Source organism: Oenanthe melanoleuca, chromosome 9, assembly GCF_029582105.1.
Source record: "Oenanthe melanoleuca isolate GR-GAL-2019-014 chromosome 9, OMel1.0, whole genome shotgun sequence".
Lineage (NCBI taxonomy): Eukaryota > Metazoa > Chordata > Aves > Passeriformes > Muscicapidae > Oenanthe > Oenanthe melanoleuca.
This window is the reverse complement of record NC_079343.1, coordinates 8,296,500-8,303,029: the sequence shown is the minus strand read 5'-3', so window position 1 is coordinate 8,303,029 and position 6,530 is coordinate 8,296,500. Positions and strand designations below refer to the sequence as shown.

The 6,530-nt window shown below is 44.9% G+C and overlaps 1 protein-coding gene across 1 annotated transcript in view; it reads left to right on the top strand.

Annotated features, from left to right (window-relative positions):
* Positions 1–2,712: 2,712 nt before the first annotated feature.
* SCG2 (secretogranin II) overlaps positions 2,713–6,530 on the top strand; it is a 34,153-nt gene continuing 30,335 nt past the window's right edge. Inside the window, exon 1 of the mRNA XM_056498908.1 lies at positions 2,713–2,765. The gene's annotated coding sequence lies outside the window, so the exon portion shown is untranslated. The remainder of the gene's footprint in view (positions 2,766–6,530) is intronic.

Sequence of the window (6,530 nt, the reverse complement as noted above, 5' to 3'; positions counted from 1 at the left end):
GAGAAGAACCCAAATGAAACCCAGTCATTGTTGGGTCACCTTTAGATCTCTGTCAGACTGCACGTGTTCCCATCTTTGTGAACTTCATTGCCACTAACAGAGCCCTACATAGATTAGTGCACTGCAGTGCAGAGCTCATCAGAGGATTTCTGTCTCAATGTCTTGGTTCCTTGATTTTTCTTGAAGCTGGAGGTGCATTTACCTTTTTGTACATATTCACTAATCTGTGAAGCGTTCCTGTTTATATTTGCCATTGATGTTTGTCTTTCCAACTTGCCTATCCTAGCCAATGCTCAATGTGAGGTTTTCTGTGAAACTTTATGAAATTATTATCCAAAAATGTATTAGCAGGCTTCTGAAGTTTTCCTCATCTCAATCTCATATTTTGCTGTTACCTAAACTCTCACCTTGCTGACAAGCTTCCAGCACACATCCTAGTTTGCAAAATTGCATTTGCTAATATAACCATTAATCATGGTCGTGTTGCTAGCCTAGATTCCCTTCCTTGCTCTTACCAGCTGCATGTAACAAAAAGCTGCCTGATTTTCATGTGAGCATCTCTGGAGGATTCTTGGTGTGATCTTGCTGCTCAGTGGTTGGGACAGGGCTGCTTCTCTGTTGTGCAACTGTTTGCAACACGTGAGTTGAGACACCTCTGAACATACCAAGGCAGAAGAGACAAATATTAGACTAGGATAAAAATAAGTGTAATCATGTCAAAAGTAATAGAAATGTGGCAAATCGTCGTGAGTGAGAGGCAAGAGCAGCAGCAGGATTGCACAGGATTCCTGAATTTTTATCATTTTTCTTTTTTCATTGTGAATTTCTGAGTGTTAATTAAAAGGTCAATTCTTACAAATAATTTAAGAAAACTGATGTTTAGGCTGACTCCTATCAACTTTTGTTTTACCAAGAGCCGCTGAAAATCTTCAACACCATCCCCAGCTGCTCCTGCAACCCAGCTGTGCTTTTAGAAACGCCAGTGGGAAAATCACAGTAAAGTTTAGGTGTGATTCTGCATCTGAATTTTCCTTGGACAGAATAATGTTGTACTTATAAAAGAATGAATTCCTGGTTTTTTCCTTTATTTCACAGTCCTTTCAGTAGATAACACATTTTTTATCCTCTGCTTAGCACTGCTGCATTGGAGTAATGGAGCATCCAGAACTAATACATGTGGTGTTGGGAGGGGCTGGCTTACAAGGGAAGATCACAGTGTGAGTGGGGCTTTCAGAGAGAGCCAGAGATGTTCAGTCCCGAGTCCCCTGAAAATAACAAAGCAGTTCTCAGAGAGAGCTCCCATCCCTGCCTGTCCGTGACGTTCTGTTCCACTGAAGTGCGTCCGAGAGTATTTCTGTCAGCACAGCTCCTGTGTGAGGGGGATGCTGCTCACCCTGCCTGAGATGACTAAACCCAAAGGTCTCAGTTGTGCAGCTGATCCGGGTGCTGGGGTTTTCATTAACTTTATCCAGTGTCTTTACGAGCATGGAGTCTGCATCATCATCCTGCATCACTGTATCTCTCATTTAGAGAGCTGGCAGAACTCGTGAGCTCAGCCCAGGTACCAGCGTCCTTCTGGGGGAGCTGACGGCATTCCTGCCCAATTCAGTAGTGTGTGTGTTCTTCAGCAGGATCACACTACTAATGAAATAGAGCTGTTGATTTAAATGTCTGTTAGCATATTTCAGGGATCTTTTTTTCATGAAGGTAGCTGGGCTGGGTTAGAGTATAATAGTGAAAGCTTTGTGTTTGTAACAGAAATAACAGGCTGTGCTGCAAGAGAGTTAATGTTTGCTGTCATGGAAATCTGTTGCCTTGGAACATGATTAATGAGATAGGCTAAGGGAAAGGAAGAAGCTATTCTTGAAATTAGTATTCAGCAAACCCTAAGCAAGACCAGCAGTATACAATACCATGAATTTTAGTTATTTCAGATTCTGTTGTCTAGTTCACCTAACCTTGTCCTTTTATTTACTTATTCAGGAGCTCTTATAACCATGTGTTTTTGTGCAAAGAAAATAGTTCAAAATTAACCCTTTGGCTGACTAGAAATAAATAGCATGTTACTTGCACTCCCAGTACACTACAAAATTTGTTCAACTTTTGTGGAAGGCACACACTGGAGACAAACTTGTGGCTGGTCTGGAATGCCCCAACAGGCCAGGGCAGTAGCAGTTTAGCTGAGGATTTTTGCCTTTTGGCTGTAGTTGTAGGTTTCAGAGAGTCCAGGGATATGAGGTAGGGAACATTTCTGTGGACTTAACCTTTGGAGAAATCTGGTTACTCCTGATTGGTTGGTAAGATTGCTGTTCTCTAATGCTGAAAGGAAATGGTGAGGGGAACATGCAAAAGGTGTTTTAAAGTTAGTGTCACCCTTCTGCCATCTCCTTTTGGAATTCCCACTGAGACTTCTTTCTTCCAGAGTTCCTGCTCCAAACCCAAAATCTATCATTATACACTGTGTGTCTGTTGTAAAAAAACAGTGCTGAATGTAGAATCCCTAGTTTACACAGGGTGACAAATTCATTACAGCTTGAATTTCAGCTGCCCTCTGGACCAGGATCTTGCATGAATAAATTACCAGCAGCTCTAAGTCTCCCTGTGTTGTGGAGATCACACTTCAGGGCCCTCCTCCAAGCTCACAGTGAGGAGTCAGCCTTAGCTGGGCTGAGCCAACAATGACAAGTCACAGGGGAACATCTTCACAGAAGTTTCAGGTGAAAGGATCTTTTTATTTCTCCAGAGGGCTTAGAGTGAGGTTCTAGGTGAGTATTATGCTGCATAAGAGCTCTGAAGGCACAATCTGACAATGTAGCAAGAAGGAAAGATTCTGGGAAAATGGACAAGGAGCTGTCTGGGTTTGTAAGCTGACAGCTACACTGGGGTGAAGGAGGATTTTTTCTGGTGTCTGTTGTCAAGGACAAGGTGGTCCTTGCTTTTCTCAGAGGGAAGACTGGCTTGGATAATGAGTTATTGCTTGACAAAGGCTGACACAGTGCTATGTTGGCAATGACAAGAATGTTCTGGCAAAAAGGTACCACAGAGAGCAATGAAATATAAGTTATTTTAAAATCTAGTAGTAAAACATTGATTCATTCTGCTTGGGTTAATATGAGGAAATATCAATATTTAGCATGACAGTTCTGTCTGAATAATGATGAAAACAATTAATTGTCAAAAAGATTGTCATAATGTATATTCCAATATTTATGTTAAAGTCTGGCACGAGAGTGGAAAGCTTAAAACCTCAAGAAATCTTGTTCATCCTTCAGTCACAGGCAGGATCAGCTGCACTTAAATTCTGCATGATGTTTTTGTAACTTCTTCAAATCAGCCTGTTGTGGACATTTCAAAACATTCCTGAAGAATCTGCCCTGAATCTAAACTCCCCCTCTGAGATGAAATGCTTTTCCTACTGCCAGCTCCTTTATTGCAGCATAAGCCCAGTAATACTTGTGATACCAGGCACAGATGAAGAAAAACTTCTATTCCATGTCCCTGCAGCATCCCTTTGGGGATTCTCTGTTTTGCCGTCCAGCTCCAGGTAATGGTCAGGAGCAGTGAAGCACAAGGCTGGCTGTGCCTTCAGTATGGGCTCTTGAGTGGTTTTAACCTCGATTCCCTTGAACTGTATTCAGTTGTGGTGATGAGTAGCTGGTCAGAAAATGTAAATAGCAGCTAAATGGATGAAAAGCAGGAGCACAATTTCTTTCTTCCGTTTTTTTTTCACTCTGTAAATGCTCAAAACAGCTGAGCATGAGGCCTGGACCTTGGTAAATGCTTTCTACCCTGTTACAAATATGGTAGAAAGCTCAGACTGCATTGAAGGGGTACCTGCATTTTTGAGTTTAAATGACCTCCCTGTCTGGCTGGCTCAGCACTGAGCAAAGAGCTGTTTCTTTCCAGATGTAGGAAAAGGGGAGTTCTTTTCAATGTTATTACTCTGGAGTTATGTTTTAAGACAAAATTAATGAAAAATGAAGCTTGTGTAAATTCTAACAGGTTCTGGCTCTGGGTGAGAGGTTCCCACATGTAATTTTCCAGTTGGGAAGCAGCAGAAGAGCTCACCCCAACAGGCAGGGCTGGAAATTTACAATATGAAAGGGGGTATGGTTTGAAGGCAGACAGAGAAGGAAAGAATTTCAAAAGGGATGATGTCTGGCTGTCTGACTTCTGTGGGGTGCTGGAGCACAGCTGGGCACAGCTGCAGCCTGATGCCTGTGGAGGGGAAGGCTCAGAGCACACATGGACAGCTGGTCTCTGGCAGAGGGTGAGCAGGAGGTAAGTGCCCAAAGAGTGTCCCAGGATGTTCTGGCTTGGAGAGGAGAAATCCTCTGGGGCAGCAGAAGGAATTGAGGGGCTGGCAGTGAGACACAAGGTTTGCTGTTGTTTGGCTTGTCCTGCCACGCTTTAACAGGCAGAGAAGCCTGTGTGTCATGTGCAAAGGAGGTTGTCATAATAGCCATAGTGGAGCATCCAGTTCTCTCCCAAAGGGGAAAATCCTGGGACCCTAAATATTTGCAGATTACTCTGGTAAAAGGAAAACCTAACAGAAAAGCAAATGGATTCTTAGAGAGAGAGAACCTCCATTTTCCTTGGGTTCCTGAATGAAACTACAAAATTTGTTCATAAATGTGTTGAGGGCTGTCTGCCATTTCTTCTAGAAATGACTTTGAGTGGCTGCTGAGGGCTGTGTGTGTGAGGCCAAGCAGTAACAGTGTGGCACAAATCAACAGGAGTGAAAATGCTTACTGCTCCCCTTCTGCTCTGAGGTGATCCCGGCCAGGAGCAGGAGGGAGGTTCTCCAGGGCTCTGGCACACAGTTCCCCTTGGCACAGGCTGGGGGAGCAGGAAATCTCTCAGTCAGGGATGGCAGCCAAAGCATGAGAGAAGTGCCCAGTGCCAGCTTGGGGGAGCAGAGCAGACTGCCCTGCTTCCAGCATCCCTGCCTGGCAGGGCACAGAGGGTCAGCAGCCCACGGGAAGGAGGGGCTTTGGCAAGGGGAAGGGTGAGAAGGGGGTTTTAGGGGCAGTTTCCACACCATTTGGAGGGGAATACTTTCCGTGGTATCCACAGCTTTCACACATCCTGCTCTCTCTGTGCATCGCTGCTGCCCCCATTCTCTTCACCACCTTTTTCTTTGTAAACCTTCCCTCTTCTCTCCAGCCTGGTTTTCCTTCCTTTCCTTTTTCTGATGTCTAGCCTTGCATAATCTCCTTCAGCTCCTGTCTCTTCTTTCTGTACTCCTTTTGAACTGACTTTCCACAGAGGGAAGGCAGGGCTGTGTCTCTCCAGGGACAGCAGAGCAGTGGAGCCTGGGAGCCGTGTTCTGCTCAGCCCTCATCTCCTGCTGCTGGGCATTTCCACAACCTTTCTCTCTTGTCTCCTTTCTGTCTGTGCTTCTGCCAAGAATGCAAGGTCTGTGGAGGGCCTTGTTTGAGGAATGACCACATTTCTGATGTGGTATTTCCTGTTTCTCCTCCCTGAGTAACTGCAGAGGCTCCCTCTAGCTCAGGTGAATTTTGCAGTTTGTGATGCTTTGCATAGGGTGTTTCTGCTACTAGATCAGATGCAGCTTGGTGCTTTTCCAAACTGAAATGTTATTTAGGGTTCAAATATGAGATTAAGAGCCATATGGAAAACTGTTAAGATTCATTGCTGATCAGTTCTAGAAAGATGAGCAAGAAGAGTATTTTCACTCATATTTTAGCGTGTTTGCAGTCCAGAGTTAACTCGGACACCCAGAGGGCATTTTTGCTGTGAACTTTTCATCTCTGCTGCAGATCTATTTGAGAAAACTGCTTTGGAATGCAGGTAAAGAGAGACCCCCCAGAAAAGCAAGCAGTTAAACCAAGCCAAGGCTAAGAATGCTAACAGAGCCAAAAGGTCAGACAGGGAACTTATTTCACACCAAAATGATAAAAAGATGGTGTTGATTTTGATGATTATTTTTAAATTGAAAAGTGTGTTGGGCAGAGGCTGGTGTCATGGCAACCCTTGGCCTGTGTGTGAGTTTTTCTGCACCTTTTCTGTTACATATGTTTGGTCTATCATTTCAGTCTGCTTGCCTTTCCCCCTGTGGCTGTAGCCTGAGCAGGCCTGGGGAAGGAGCTGGTGTGAGAGCACAGCCATGCTCCAGCAGCATTTCCCATGTCTGGCACAGAGCCCGTGTGTGTGGACAGCCCCACATTGCCCCATACACTTTCCAAACCTCCACTTTGCTCCTTAACTGACTGACTTTGGTGAAGAGATGGAGCTAACAGCAGAGCTTCTGCTTCCACCACCGTGCTGGGGAGGTCAGGATCCGGGAGCTGGAAGTGATGCTGCCCTCCAGGCAGCCAGGATCAGAGCTAAATATATTCACTGCCACTGCCTTTCCCAGCTGAGGAGTGAGAGCTGCTGCCTGGGCTCAGAGGAGGCTGGGGCTTGACTGTGCTGCCTAAAGCTAGCAGGGAAAGTACATATCACAGATGTTAGCAATTAGTCCCATGTAGGAGCTAAATCTCAAGTTACCCAGCTTGTTCCCCTCT